The sequence below is a fragment of the Taeniopygia guttata genome, chromosome 5 (assembly GCF_048771995.1).
Source record: "Taeniopygia guttata chromosome 5, bTaeGut7.mat, whole genome shotgun sequence".
In the NCBI taxonomy this organism is placed as follows: Eukaryota; Metazoa; Chordata; class Aves; order Passeriformes; family Estrildidae; genus Taeniopygia; species Taeniopygia guttata.
In genome coordinates this window covers 58,835,537-58,849,924 of record NC_133030.1, presented here as the reverse complement: position 1 = coordinate 58,849,924, position 14,388 = coordinate 58,835,537, and the positions used below count along the sequence as shown (strand labels likewise).

The 14,388-nt window shown below is 42.9% G+C and overlaps 1 protein-coding gene across 13 annotated transcripts in view; it reads left to right on the top strand.

The window, feature by feature from the left end:
* The window catches only part of SYT16 (synaptotagmin 16), a 127,224-nt gene that overhangs the window by 31,216 nt on the left and 81,620 nt on the right, over positions 1 to 14,388 (top strand). For 9 of the 13 annotated variants that reach the window (XM_030275156.4, XM_041716337.2, XM_072930513.1 and 6 more), the window contains one exon: positions 877 to 947. The exons of 1 other annotated variant lie outside the window; for it this stretch is intronic. The gene's annotated coding sequence lies outside the window, so the exon portion shown is untranslated. The remainder of the gene's footprint in view (positions 1 to 876; positions 948 to 14,388) is intronic. 3 more of the 13 variants (XM_072930516.1, XM_072930509.1, XM_072930511.1) reach the window with 1 other exon arrangement.

Sequence of the window (14,388 nt, the reverse complement as noted above, 5' to 3'; positions counted from 1 at the left end):
TCTTGTGCTGAAGCTTTTGCTGCAGGTTTTGATTCACATCTCTGGTCTCCACCAGACATTCACCTAATTGAGTAGATTGACCCTGGCTCTAATGTAACAGGCAATTAATCAAAGGCTGACTAATCAGCTCTCTCCATGGCTGGCACCTTGCAGAGAGTGTGGGAATCACTTACATGCTACTCTGCAAACCAGTTTTTGGCTCTGAGATTTACAGCCAGTTAATTCTATTGGACTCTGTGGACTTACTGTAAACTTCAATTATTATAATCTCTGAAACATAATAAAACTTCCTTTAGTTAGCTACCTTAAGTGGTAATTTAAAAACTAAGTTTTGTAGTTGCTTTGACTAATTACACTCAGGAGTTTGACCATAGTATTAAAATTTAGCTGAAATCAGTCGTCTTTCCTTGGATTTCAATACTTTGAAAACTGATTGGCTAAGCAATAGAGTTCAAACTTGTTTTTCAGTGTTTAAAGGTATTTTCTATTTGAAGCACTTAATTTTGATCTAGATAACTTCTGAAGTTTGATACTGCTGAAATGTAGAATGTGATTTTTGAGTTGAGGTTCTCATTTGCCAAGATGCAGCAGTTAACAGCCATTCAGTGATATTGACTGACATCTATTAAGAGCTTTAAATTGAAGAGGCACTGTGAAATAAGATAAAATTAAAGCAGAATAAACATCAGCAAACACTTACTCCTCCTGTATAGCCAAACTCATTCAAGTAAGTGTGTTTTGTGCTGAGGTGTTTTGAAGCAAAGGGCAGTGCAGGGATGCAGTTGGAGACTGTGGCACTGTCCCAAGGGCAACAAAGCCACTGCTGACATCCTGTCAGGAGTGACATGGGGGTGATTTTGTTTTCTTTTTCTCCAGCCAGGCCTATTTATGAGCTCCCTGATGGTCCTCTGAGCCCCATTCTGACTTCATTTTTCTGCAGGAAAGGGGTAAGCAAACTGCACGTTTCTTGTTTGGTTGATGCTGAGTTTTTCTGATGCTCTGGAAAATCACTCTCTTTCCCTTTCTTGTAACAAATGTTCAAACCTCTTACTTACCAGTATAAACTCAGTTAAATAAACCAAATTGCTGTGGGCAATGTTGGCTGTCTCTTAATGTACCCCAACTTTCTTTTAGTTACTTTTCTCACCACCCTGGATATCATCTGCTGATTTTTACCACTGCTTCCACATTGTTTGGTATTTGGAGTCCAGACACATTCACCTCTGCTGTGTTTATTGTTTATGATCCTTGGTGCCTATATTGTTGAAGCTGCCTGCTTTGCTTGGCTTTCTCTTAAAGACTTTTGTCTCCTTTCTGTCACTTCAATGACCTAAAGCATGTTGCTAGCACTGAAAATACAACCTTCACTTGCTCTCCAGTCAAATTCTGAACTGAACTACCTGTACAGCTGGTGGTGAATCCCTCCTGCACATTTTTCTTCACTGTTAGTCTTGTGGCTGTCTTTTCACTGTTTTGTTTTCTTTCCGATGCTGTTAGATAATAATATTGCACCACCTCAATATAAGAGTTTTTGCACCAGCTCTGAAAGCATAGTTGGTCTCTCTAAAGTGAGGACTCCCTGTGTTTTCTGGGGCATGAACATTCCCCAATGCATCTGAGTTTCTCCTCAGCGTTCCTGAAAGTTTTTGAGGATCATTCTTCTAAAATCCATTGTTAAGGTATTTATTTCCCTGCCCTCTTCCTGTCTTATTTCAGAACAGGCTGGAGCTGGACTGGGTCAGCATCCTCCTTTCCCCAGCACCCCAGGTGTCAGTTTTCCACTTCTTTTTCTACCTCTATCGAGATCAGGATTGAAGGCACTTGAGACGATAGGTGTTTATTTTTTCTTATCTATCTTACAGTCTCACAGCAGTGAGTTCTGTAGCCTTTCACTAAAAGGGCACAAAATGGATAATTATCTCTTGTTACAAGGTTTTTTAAGGCTAAATTAACCAATTAAGAAATGACACCTAAATTATTTTTACTTTTAACCCAATAACTGATGATTCAAAGTCTGCAATATGGACTTTTCTGTCCAATTACAAAAGAACACCCAAACCTATGAGGAAGGTGAAGAAGAAGGATCAGCCTCCACCATAAAACCTCCATCTTGCTCCATATATATTACTATATTCTAAAACCCCAAACTCTAAGTTATCTACTCTGTGATATTACACACTTCTAATCAACTACACACCCACTATCCCATTGCTATCATTCAATTTTGGAAGCCTTCTCCACAGCCTCAGGTCAAATGCAGTGCTCTAGGAGTCAGAGTCTGTCAGCACAGAAAGCCTAAAATTCTCAGCATCCAGAACTCCACCACCTAGGGTGTGCTCCAGGCAGATCCCTGGCTGCCATTCATGAGTGCTGAGCATGGACAGGTGACAGTGTCTGTGCTGTGTCAAGGTTTTGCAATTACAGTCCTGGTACTTTGAGCTCCTTTTTGCTTGCCTGTGCTTGCTCATGCATCTCCAAATGGTTTCATTGTGTATGGTGAGCAGCTGTTCCTTTTCCTCCAGTCTGATACTGCTGCTTATCAGTGTGCCTGAGATTAAGCTGTAGTGTTTGTACATGGCAAGGGTTCTAATTAGCTAAAGTCACTCTGGAGGCATTTTTCTCTTATTTGGTAATGTTCCAAATCAGTGCACATGTTGCTGTTTGCTGATTCCTCTTTTTGTTTTTCAATTCCTGGGGTATTTGGTTCTGTCTCCCTCATCTCTGTCAAGAGAGCTCTTAGGAGGGTATTTCCCTCTCCTATCACTTCCCATGGTGGAGTGGTGACTTTTGCCTGTATTCCAGGCCTGTTTATCACATCCATCAAGCTACGTTGCTTTATCCCATGTGCTGACTCAGTATCTGGGTTCCTGTTGGGTTCCTTCTCTAAATACAGCCATTGCCTGTGACTTTACTTGCATTTTTGGAGATTTAACTCTGCTCTTGTCCATACTCTTGCTTGTAAGCTGGTCTTGTGTAACCCACAATATTTCTATTTAGCTTGATGTTGACAAAGTAGTTTGTGGATTTAGCTGCAAGGTGAAGCACTGATCATTTCTTTCTTGATTTCTGACCAAAACCTACCACTTTCCTGGGGAATTCCAGCCTTCCTTCATCTCCTTTGCAACTGTAATGGTTTTGGTTGCATTTCTGTCAACAATCTCTTTTAGTGCTGATTTTTTCTTTTCTATGTATAAAAAATAATCACCCAGCTTTATTTAGAAAGTCAAAATCCTTGCCAGTGATTTTCAAGTCTCTAAGTAGACTTGAATCACCCTTGTGTACACAGACATGTTTTTGGAAATCTACCTCATGTGGAGTTTGAATTGGCCTGTCTGTTTGCTTTGTTTCTAGGGGTTGATTTGCCTACTCAGTTGTAATTCCTGGGCATCCCACTAAACTGAGTGCTGCTCCAGGCTTTCCTTCTTCCCACCAGCAGAATAAATGCAGGTTGTAAGAGAGACCCTCTCTTCTGAAACTTCTGCAAATTCCTGTGAACTGGACCTCTCAGATTCACTTCAGAGGTTGTTAAATTAGTGGGAAACTGTTTGATTGGAATAAGTGAGCTGCGAGGTCCAAGCCTGGGGTGAAAGTCAGAATTGGATCCAAAAACCCATTTGTGAAGTGTACAGGAACACAGGACAGTGACTGCCTGGCCATCAGACAGCACCTACTGGAATAGCCACAAGGAAATGATTAGATCAAATTACTGCTTGATAATCTACAATTTCTTTATTTGCACACTTCAGCAAGCTAGGTCAGATTTCTCTACTACAGGCTCAGTGGCCACATAGATTTTGTTGGTATTTTGGACTCTAGGTGAAGCTAACCCTTTTGTTTGTGGCTAATGGCTCATGGCCTCATTTCAGTTAATTTTCAAGTGTGGTTTCAGGCACTTGGTCTGTGCCACTTCATGGAAATTTTAGTGAGGAAATGCTGTGGTGTCCATACACGTGTTTAATTGAAACACAGCTTATGCTAAGACAGTTTCCTCCTCTGGAGTTCAGGGCCTTGTCATCCGTACCTGCCAGCAGACAGCAGGTGAATATGACTTGGGCAGAAATGTGTTGTGCAAATATTTCTGCCTTCAAGCTTCTCCAGCACAGGCACATTCCTTCCAGCTGGCCCAGAGGAGTGGAGTACTGGGAGACACTGTCTGACCTCACCAAGATGTGCCAGAGATGTTTCACTCAGATATTCGTGCCTTGGCAAGAGGAGTACATTGCCCTGAGCTCTATTTCATAAGCTTTTCTAGTTTTGGGGCTCTTGACTCAGAGACCTGATTCTGTTGCATGCACTTTGCTCTTTACTCTTATATTTCTTTTGAATAAGGCTTGGGGCCGAGAAGGGAGAATAATTGGACTTTATGTTCAAGATGTATTTGGTTTATGCAAGTCTAGAAAATGTTGAAGAAGGCTTAATGTACTGAACAAAGTGGAAGTGTGAGTTGCTGCAGCTTGTGTGCAGTTTTACTGCAGCTTGTGTGCAGTTTTACTGCCATCCTGCCTTCCCTGCACATTCATGCTTTGTTCAGCCAAGTTACCTCCAGCAAATGCTGCAGCAATAATTGTTTTGCAAAGCACTACAATGAGAGTGGTGCCTGCTAAATATCAGGTATGGGGCAGGTATCCCAGGGCTGCTGCTCTGTGAGGGAATTAAATCAGCCACACCAGCATAAATACTCTTTCTTGGCATAACTGGGCCTTGTCAGGGTTGATCTCTCATCCAGGCCCAGGGCAGGAGATGCCTGAAAGGGATCTCACTGCTTGGACAGGCAAGAAGCACATCATGTTGCTGGGGGAACAGCCATTCCAGGGGCTCCCAGGTGAAAGGATGCTTGATCTTTGGAATAATGGTGTAAAGGTTTATGTGAAATACATTTCCCGGGTTTTAAAAATACCAGCTTGACATTTAGTAGGACATAAAGGGAATATATCTACAGTTTAGCTGGTGGTTGACAAAGAATAATAAAAACTGACTACATCTGAAAATGTGTTTGAATTCCTGCCAATTGTGCTCTAGCTCTTAGCACAACAGTTCTGGGAAAAAACAATCATAGAAAGGGCAGTGTTGAGTTGACAAGGATGAGAGTTTATTCTCTTAACATTATTGTGCTGTATTATTTCTGGATTACATTTTTCCCCATTGCAACTTTGTAAAGGAAGGTTTCAAGAATAAAGTAGAGTAAGAACTTGATGTTCTTGGGAGATGAAGAAAGGCAGTTGAGTGCATGGGAATCAGAGTGGGAGACTTGTATGGTCTCCCATTTCCTTCCATAAATGTGACAGTCCTGATGAATTCTGGAGAAATTTGAATGGAAGTGGATAAGCATCTCATTTCCACAGAAAACGTGTTAGGGGCTAGAGAGAAAGTTGCAAAGGGAAGAGTTCAAAAGTAAGGGAATAACAGAACAATCATTGGGAAGAAGTCTGGAGTAAGCAACTTCTCTGGTGCAGCAAACCTGGGCAAACTTTACTGAACTTGAGACCTTATTTTCTCTTTGGCAGTTCATTTCGCAGCCTCTCTTCTGGAGTTTCTACTTGAACATTTATTTTGAATCACGCAGCATTGGAAATACAGGGAATGAGGCACCCAAGGGCCTGTGTGCCCAACTGTGCAGGCAGCCTGGCTCTGCACATCTTCATTCTCAATCAGCAGGGAAATTTCCCCTTGGCTTAGCAGATGAGATAATCCTCCAGGGCAATGGATGGATGAAGTGGCTCACTCAGCTGGCTCCAGTGACGAGTCTGACATAACCAGACTTGGTGTTTCCCTTGTGGCTCTGCTGCACTCTCACATATTTTTAGCCACAACCCCACAGCCGCCACCTCCTGCTCTGGCTATTCAGCACGGCCACTCAGCCATGCCTGATGTGGGCACCACGGGGACAGGGGACAGGCTGTGAGTCTGGGAACAGCCCTGCTGGAAGGCACATGTGGCTCTTCACCAGGGCTCTGCCCATGGAGCCAGACACCCTTTCCAGCTGGGATCCATTGGGATTCTGCCATGGCCAGATTTATGTAAATCCAGGGGATTGAGGTCGGCCCAATGAGGACTTTTCTTCCTCCTCTTGAGCTCTTTCTAAGTAGCTTTTATTTTGAGGATGCCAGTCTGGACTGCTTTTGGGGGATCTAGGCAACGGCTTTTAGCAACAAGATCATCAGAACACCTTTTTCTTTTTTGGGGGAGGAAAAAGAGCTGCATTAGGAACACCTGCAGAAAATTGCCTCAGGGAGCAGTTTGCCTTAGAAAGGCAAGCTACTGCTGAGAGCAGATTAGAGCCAGTTTACAAATTGCTGCAGGCTGTAGGGCTAAAGCCCTTTTGGTTGTGAGCAGCCACATCTGTGTACTCCCTTCCTCCCCCTCATTTTTTGTCCACCTTTATCAAGGTGGGCTTGGGGGCTATGTACAAGTCACGAACGGGACGGGATTGCTGTGGAATGTGTCTCGAGCTGTTTATTTCTAAGCATCAGACTCATTACATGGTTATGACAATGGGAAGATGCCAGCAGCTCACATCCAGGCAACAGACCAAGAACTTAATGTTACAACTTACTTTATAAACTTTTTCACCAGTCACACAAAGCAAAAGCATATTGACAGTAGTTCTATCCAATCACTATAGACGTACCTTTGGTTAAAACAATGCTTGCTTATTTAGAATACAATAGTTGCTTGTAAGCCTCAAGATACAATGCACAGAGCTCCATTATTAAGCTTAGACCTTCCTAATATCTCACCAGATATACTTTTCTGCAACTTAGGGAGTTATTCTACCCAAGCGTTAATACACAGACCATTGTTCTATTTGTCCTTACACTTCTACTTTTTGTATAATTTTTCTGCTGACAAATCTTATAGCTACTGCTTAGCTCTAATCACCATCCTGCTGTCTCTGAGTCCTGCCTTTTGCAACGTGCCCAAAACCCTCTGATTTTAAGGAATCCCACACACCTTCTCCACCCTCTCTCATATTTTGAGTATTTTCAGTAGCTGGATTCAGATGTGTGGTTTTATTTTATAGCTTTTCCATGGTGTTTTTGAGGAACATCAGGTATTCTAGAAGCTGGAAACAATTTTTTTACACCAATAAATGAATTGCTGGGAAGAGCTTCAGTTTCACTACAGCTAGACCTTTTGCAGGCAGAGACTGAGGAAGGATTTGCCCTGAATATCAGGGGAAAATGATCCTTCTCATGCTGGCGTTCAAAACTACATCCAAAATGCACCTTCAAAGTATTAGTTGTGGGGGGAGTGAAGAGAGAGAATAAATGTGTTCTCATGGTACATGAGGCTTATACAGAGCCTTCCTTAAAACTAAGGTTAACAAGGGATGCATTGGGATCAGTGCTGTTCTTACACCTTTTTCTTTAAAACCAGCTTTTACCTCCATGTAAAAACCCATTGGGGAGTACAGATCTGCTTTGCCCTTCCAGCCTGGGATCCCCCAGAGATGGAGCAGGGTCTGGCCCCAGGGTGAGCAGAGTTCAGGAAGTAATGACTGCCTGAACATGGCAAGTGCAAGGGGCAGGCTGCTCCCTTTGCTTTAGATGAATGATCCTTAATTTACCCTTTTACTGCAAACCTGTGGGAATCCAGGATGGGAAAGGTACATTTCCAAAGTGGATCCAAAATACTTATTACCAGACAGTGAATTTAAGCCAAGTAATAAATGATATCTCTGTACAGTAGAGAAAATCACTTACAACTTCCAATTTCCTGATACATGAATAGCAATTTTTTTAAAGGCAAATTTTCAGCAAGCTAGTTGTTTGACTAAAGACCTAGCACTCATATGGTGAGAGCAGTAGGAAAGGTGAGGCAATAATATTAAAATGCCTCCTTTTGGAAGTGGCATAGGCTGCTTTATCTCGTTTCTCTGGCTCACATTCCTTTGGAGGCTGTCACATGTTTACCAACTAGCAGTGTTCCTTCTTCCTTGGGATGTTAAATCAACAAGCACATGCAGAGAAAAGGGCAAGAACACCAGCACCGCTCCTGATTCTCAGACTCAGGACTGTGCCTCTCTTCAGCTTTGCCCAGCTCACGTGAGTACTACAGAGTCTAGGGATTTAGCAGACTGACTCAGGAAGAAGACTTTTCTCATAAACAAAACATTTCAAAGCTTCCTTGGGAAATTCCATTTCTGGTTAAACTCATCTTGCTGCTTCATGTAAGTGTGATTAGGTAAGTCTTGTGTTTGGAATGCTTTGGGGATATTTCTTGGTGAGAAGATAGCTTTCCTTGTTTCTTACTTTCAAGACAATTACAGTTTGAAAAGAAAATCCTATGCTACCCTCGCTTCTAACTTTGGATTTGCATGCTGCTTTGGTTTTCTTAAAATACAAAGATCTTGGAAATTGCAAGGAATTAAATAGGAGTAAGCCTTTTCTTCTGTTTTCTACTTTGACATTATTCTGTTTCCTGCTGTCATTCCAGATTTTATTTTAAGGCAGTAGTAGACTGTAATTCTAGATCCATAATGAGTAACAAAAGTGCAAAGTATTTGCATTCCTGTTAAGCAGAGGGCACATCTGATTGCTGTGCAAGGGAAGCCATGGGTGCTTGCAGGTGTTTGGGACTGAGAGAGGTTCAAAGAAAAAAGGAACTTAATGTGGCATGATGGCTGTGGGGGAAAACAGCTGAAGGGATCCCAATAAAATAGTAAATAGATTCCATAGCTTGGCTCAGTATATCTGAAAATATCCCAGGAACAGGCTGCAATTTATTCTTGTGGTCATTTATGTCAAGATTTTGCAGTGTGTGTGTGTGTGTTGATGTTTGCTCACGTTGGCTGGGCTGGAGTGTCAGTGCTGCAGAAGCCCTTGGAGTGCACAGACTATTTTAGTCCCTCTCCATTGCATCTGTTCTGGCTAAGAGTTGCCTCTATCTGCCTCCCCTTTTCCCTTCTCCTGGCTCTGAAGTGGCACAGCTCTCCATTTATCCCTGAGAACAGTTGGACATCACAGCTTTTGCTTGAAAGAAACTCTTTAGATGCTTTGAAACCTGTTAATGCAAATGAATCCTCTGAAATGACTTTGTGGCTGCTTGCATCTGGAAAAGGCACTTCCATCTGGAGAAGTCCCTTCCCCAGGTTTTGAAATGCTGGGGTCCTGCCCTGGATGTTGATTTTATGGAGGATGACTTACAGCAGTTGTTTTCTCTGAGATCATTCCTGCTCCCTATTAAATCTCCTTTTGATTTTCCATGTCCTGTAGAGACAGATATTTCAGGCATAAGTGCCAGGGTTCATCTTTCATTCAGTTTGGCTGAGCTTTTCAGTTTTTGGCTGAGCTTTTCAGTTTTTGGCTGAACTCAGGTTCAGTAAAGCTGAGGAGTGCGTGGACTAGAAGAAAGTGTGATGTAGGAAAGAATAAACTGGGAAGGCACACATAGGGAATGAGCTGTTCTCCTGGCCATTTAAAATGAGCTCTGCTTCCCTCTTCCTTATGCCTGCAGGATTTCATTGCTTCTCCTTTGTCACAGAACCCTGGGTTAGCTGAGCAATGACTTCAGTTCCTTCCTTTTTTCCACACAGCCCTAGTAACTGGTTAACTGCTTTATACCTGTGTGGAGAGCAAAATACGAGAAATATTCCCAGGGCCATGGTAAAAGGTGGCAATAATTGCTCAGCTCTTCACTCAGTTGAATACATGACTCTAGAAACTGCTGACATTTTTTTCCCCCACACAAGCATTTGTTTAATGGTTTTTGTTATTGTTAGACTATATTTTCTCAGGGGGTAGGTCACTTGATCAATACCAGAGGCCTAAAAGTCTTCCACAACACTCCCTCTCTTTGAAATCACACCCTGCTTTATGAGCAGCAGCCTTCTGCTTTAGGCCTCCCTGTTAAATGTCAACAATTCCTCCATCCTGCTCCTCAAAAGCCAGAGCCTGAGGCTGGTGGCTAGCCCAGGTCCCAGGAAACTGTGGTGGGGCAGCTTCTCCTGTGCAGACATCCTCTGTACCAGCTCAAAATCCATCTGAGGATCCCTCATGACTATTGTAGCTATACCAGAAGTTAATCTGGCAGCGAATAACCTGTGTGGAATGAAACTCCATGCAGGACCTGTGGCATTTGGGTTTAGAGAGTCGTGGATTAGTGTCCTCTGAGACATTTCAATTCCATTCAAATTTCTCCAGAATTCATCAGGACTGTCACATTTATGGAAGGAAATGGGAGACCATACAAGTCTCCCACTCTGATTCCCATGCACTCAACTGCCTTTCTTCATCTCCCAAGAACATTAAGTTCTTACTCTACTTTATTCTTGAAACCTTCCTTTACAAAGTTGCAATGGGGAAAAATGTAATCCAGAAATAATACAGCACAATAATGTTAAGAGAATAAACTCTCATCCTTGTCAAGGAAAAGAGAAGCTGAATGCCAAAGCTACCTCTGCTACTCAAATCAGCTACCCTGATTTCAGAAAGGTCACAGTCAGGGCCATTTTTGGTGACATAGCTCTGGTAGTTGTTAGATGGAAACTGGTAGTCGTTCTTGGATGTGAATCTCATCACCACCACGCAGAATTTCTTGTCTCAGCAAAAGCAGCAGGACTGTAGAACACTCCTCTCTCCCCTCTGCTCCTCATGCCTCTTTTTGTGTCCCCTTGGCTTGCTAAATATGCCAGACTGATCATCTGGATTTGTGGCTGGGCTTAAATGCAGGGCCCAGAAATCTTTAGTGGATCTTTATAAAGGTTGACCTGGCTACTCCTTTAAAAAAACTAAAAATCAATGTCTGATCATGCTTTCAAGACAAAATTAGCCACCAAAGCTGCCCCTTTAGCACTGCCAATTAGAAGTTTTAGAAAAAAGTAGGCGTTCTGTGCTGCAGTTTGACAGCAGCCCCTGATCAAGGAAAGTTGAGAGGCACATGCTTGTCTCCCTTTGTATTTTTGGTCAGCAGTTTGCCACTGCTGCCTGGATGTATTTAATGGAAGCTGAAATAGGGACAGAGCAGCTTCAGAAGGCTCCAAAGAAGTAGCACCAAGGGGATGTGCAATGCCAATATTGGAGACTTTATTTTAATTCCCAAGGTCAGGGGTTGAGGCATGGATATTGTGAGGGTCCTGCATCCTGCCAGGCTGTGATGAGTGCAGGTGTGAGGCTGTGGTCTCTTGCCACCTTTCTTCTCCTCTGGTACCTGCCAGGAGATGTCAGTGGCCTACAAGGATCCAACAAATAGCAGGTCAAGGAGGAGCCAGGGCTGTGTTCAGAGGGTGCCCTGCTTTCCATTGGCACGTGGCACACTCTCCACCGATGGGAAATCGTCTAAATATTAAGAGATTTGGTTTGATTAGCTAAATTCTCCTGTTGGAAGCACATTTCCAGTCCCTGGAGCAATGGAGATCAGACAGGTTGCCAAGGCAACGCACAGCCTTCAGTGAGAGGTTTACTGTGGCGTGTCCTTGGTCAATTGATGGAGTAGGGTTTATTTAGGTCTTTGAAAAAAACCCAAAGCTGCTGTCCAGCCTTTTGCTGTGATGAGTCATTGTGCTTTGGGTCAAATTGGTGAAACTAAGAGCAAGGTTTTGTGGATGAGAAAAATAAGAATATAAAGGTCCCAATTAGATTCCTCTTTGAAGAGGTGAGAGCACTTGAATTCTGAGTGGGGACAACTTGTTCTTCTTTATCCCCCCCCAAATAACAGCAACTGAGATCCTCCTTTCTCCCCCTTCTCCTCCCATTTTCTCTCTCTCCCAAATGTAAAATACTTATTTTTATTCTCTAGAGGACTCTGTGCTCAGTGTTTAATTCTTGACTCATATCAGAGGTCCTTCCAGTTTGACCTTTTGTCACTGCTTTGCTTGTTGCTCTCTGCTCCCTTCTCTGTTAAAGAAGCCCTGGTAAATTCAGCTTATAAAAGTTTCCATTTCATTACATTATTCCTCCTTTTGTATCAAGTGGGAGATGAAAATCTCATCAAGTCACTGTGTCTCCTGTTGCCTGTTAATTGATCTGGATCCCAAATCAGGGAGTGCCTGGGGACAGGAGCATCTCTCACTGTGACTGTTCCCTGGATTTACTCACACAGCAGAATTGTGCCAGTGGTGGGCACAGCCACCTCTGAAATTTTGAAAAGGACCTGATTCAATATTCTCACAAGCCAAGGAGGGAAGTGCCATTGTGCTGAGTGTCAGGCCTTAATTTGCTAAATTAGTAAAGGTTTCTGTTTTAAAATAATTCTGGCAGTGATAGGAAAGACTCCAAGGCTCCAAGGATAACATGATCACAGGGAGCTAAAGGTGGTTATATAGGAGACACATATCAGAGAGCCCAATTTTATTTCTCTCACTGTTGAGATGAATGTGAGTTATTCTCACCAGTGGATACCCTGTTAGTTCAGGGAGAAATCACTGTACAAGCAAGATTTGCAAAGAGTCACTGCATGCTTTAACATGGGGAGCCAGGCTGGCATTTTCTGAACATGCAGGTGCTGCTCTCTTTTGAGTGTGGACCTCAGCTGGTGTCATGTAGCACAGGGAGAAGAGAAGGAATTGAGAAATAACTCCAGACACTGCTTGCTGTGAGAGAAATTCTGACCTTCTCTATAATAAAACCGAGGCATGAACTTTATAGACAGTGAATTGTATGTGAGAGGGAATAATTTTAAAGGGTGGAGGAATTCTGCATTGGCATCCTTATTTATTTATTCTTTTTGAGAGGATGGCAGCTGATAGATGTGTCACTGTGATGCTGCACAGCTATCTTCTTTCCCTGTCTCAAAATACTGCATTAGTGATACCATGGCAACAAAGAAGTTGTATTTAAGAAAAGGAAAAAAAAAGCGTGACTTCAGTGTTCAAGAAATGTGGCAGACTGACAGCCCTAGTCTTCCCTTTCTACCAGTAAGGCAGTGTTGGTGTCAGCTATGACAAAAGGTATCAGATTATGATCTCTGTGTTGTACTGTGACTGAAAACAAACCTGGGACACGATCAAAGACAAACATACTACAGGGAGAGCAGGCTGAGAACCTTCTGAGAAAAGGTGCTCTTGTTGGACAATTAAATTCTGCTAAATTATAAATTTTTCTAAGAAGTGCATCACCTTGAAAAAACTTTTTCTTAGACCCAGGTTGTGTCCTCTTTCAGGGTGGAATTCTCCTCTGAACAGTCTGGGAGAAAAAACAGCCTGTCCCCTGATACTGTGGTAGTTTTTGCAGAGGCTGGAAAGTGGAAGGATATCTGGAAGGGGCAAGTGGAGACCTCTGTCCTGTTTGATTTATTTGCATTTGAGTACAGCTCTGATCTCTAACATGAGAGCCCTAGGCAGCAGGAGATTGGCTTTTAGGGACTTGATTCTTTCATTTGCTCTAATTCAAGTTGTATTTATCATTATCACTACAGCCATTTTCTTGCTTTTCTATGCCTTAGGTAAAAGCTTCGACCTCCAAGATAACTCACTGCTTTGTGTGATAGCTGGTTTTACAATGGAAAATAGTTCCAGAGTGCAAAATGGAGAATTTTGGTGTAGCTCAGAGATTAGAATGATTGTTGAGACAGAGAAGAAATGGCAGAGCAAACTTTTGAGTGCGAGGCCATAGATTGCGGGCTGGGAAAGTAATTTTCTACCTGGTTCTAATTTTTCTTCCCTGATTGGAGAAGAACTGAGATGAACAGTTGTGAGGCTGCAGGTTTCACTTTGATTACCTCAGCTGTGGCCCCAGTCCTGGGAACAATCCTGCCAGGGACCTTGGGCCAAAAGGTCCAAGGCCTAGATGGGTGTGAGGTTCCTTGTGCTGTCCCCATCTAATCTGTCCAGCCCTGACATGGAGGGGACCAGCTTTCAGCTCATGATTGACAATTTAAGCTCTGTGCTGCTCAAATTATCAGTCTCCTTGGCCTGTTAACTTCAAGAATTTTGAATACTGTGCTGAACCGGAGCCATTTTTATGGTTATTACTAAAACTGATGATGGCACCTCTGGATCACCCTTGCGAGTGACCTCCACCAGACAGTGTGAACTCTCCCTGTCCATCAGGACACATTTCTGTTCCCTTCTTCAGTCTGTGTTTGTGGTGTGTTTGCTTACAGATGGAGGAATGTGGAGAGAGCCAGGACTCTTCAGGATGCAGAACTTCACGTGTCATTGTTTGCAGAGGCTGTGTACTTGCTGAGGACTTGAACTAATGCTCCACACTCATTTGAAACACATCCAGCAAAAGTAATACTTCATCTTTTCTAGTTGAAAAGTGCCTTTTGTTGAAGGCAGGATGTTTCACAGAACCCTGTGTGCTCAGTTACAAATGTCATCAAGAGCACTGCTCAAGGCCAGGATGGGTTTTGTGCTGCTGGGAAAAGAGTGCTGCCACAGCGTTGTACATTGCAAAACACAGAGCAGCCTTTACCAGGTGGAAAATTTGGCCTCAGGGAAAGCCCTTT